The following is a 992-nucleotide window of genomic DNA, read 5'->3' on the forward strand; positions in this document are numbered from 1 at the left end:
GCTGGGCATGGAGAAGGTCCCAGGTTCAATCCCCGGCATCTCCAGTGAAAGGGACTAGGTAGGTAGGTGATGTGAAAGACCCCTGCCTGAGACCCTAGAGAGCCGCTGCCGGTCTGAGTAGACAATACTGACTTTGATGGACCAAGGGTCTGATTCAGTAGAAGACAGCTTATGTGTGTTCATGACTATCAACCCCCCCAATAAATTTTCAGGGGCTGTGGCTCAGTGGTAGAGCATCTGCTTGGGATGAATAATGTCCCAGGTTCAATCCCTGGCATCTCCAGTTAAAGGGACTAGGCAGGTAGGTGATGTGTAAGACCCCTGCCTGAGACCCTGGAGAGCCACTGCCGGTCTGAGTAGAAAAAATTGACTTTGATGGACAAGGGTCTGATTCATTATAAGGCAGCTTCATGTGTTCATGTGCTCAAAGTTCTTACCCAAGTGCCTGGCCATTTATCTACACATAGACCCAAACACCTGACTGTTGGCGGAGTAATTAATGCAGGAAAGGTACACAACCTGATTAAAATGTAGATAAAGCTTTATACAGGAACTAACATCCTTGATAATGAAGAGGAAAGACATAGGTCCTACCTACATCACTAGCTGAGAGAGATCGAGGATATTGCCCTAAGAGTAGCATTCTGGAGACAGACAAAGAATGACACTTAACAGGAGAGGCGCTGACCTCACTACCCTATCTAACTACCCTCTTGCTACCCCCTGCAGGGACTTCTTCTCTTCTTCTTTGTACACCTGACATTGCCTATTCCAAAATTGACTGGGCTAGAGTTAGCAGGCAGGGGAGGGGACAGTGTGTATCAGCTAGTGCATGCACAGAGTTCACCCCTCTCTAGGGGTTGCCAGGTCCCTCTTTGCCACTGGTGGGAGGTTTTTTTGGGCAGAGCCTGAGGAGGGGGGGTTTTGGGAGGGAAGGGACCTCAATGCCATAGAGTCCAATTGCCAAAGCAGCCATTTTCTCCAGGTGAACT

General features: G+C 48.9%; 1 non-coding gene across 1 annotated transcript; it reads left to right on the top strand.

Annotated features, from left to right (window-relative positions):
* The first annotated feature begins 211 nt into the window (after positions 1–211).
* TRNAP-GGG (transfer RNA proline (anticodon GGG)) lies at positions 212–283 on the top strand. The gene has a single exon. It is a non-coding gene; the product is annotated as a tRNA-Pro (tRNA).
* Positions 284–992: the final 709 nt, after the last annotated feature.

This window comes from Euleptes europaea, chromosome 11, assembly GCF_029931775.1.
Source record: "Euleptes europaea isolate rEulEur1 chromosome 11, rEulEur1.hap1, whole genome shotgun sequence".
NCBI classification, from domain to species: domain Eukaryota; kingdom Metazoa; phylum Chordata; class Lepidosauria; order Squamata; family Sphaerodactylidae; genus Euleptes; species Euleptes europaea.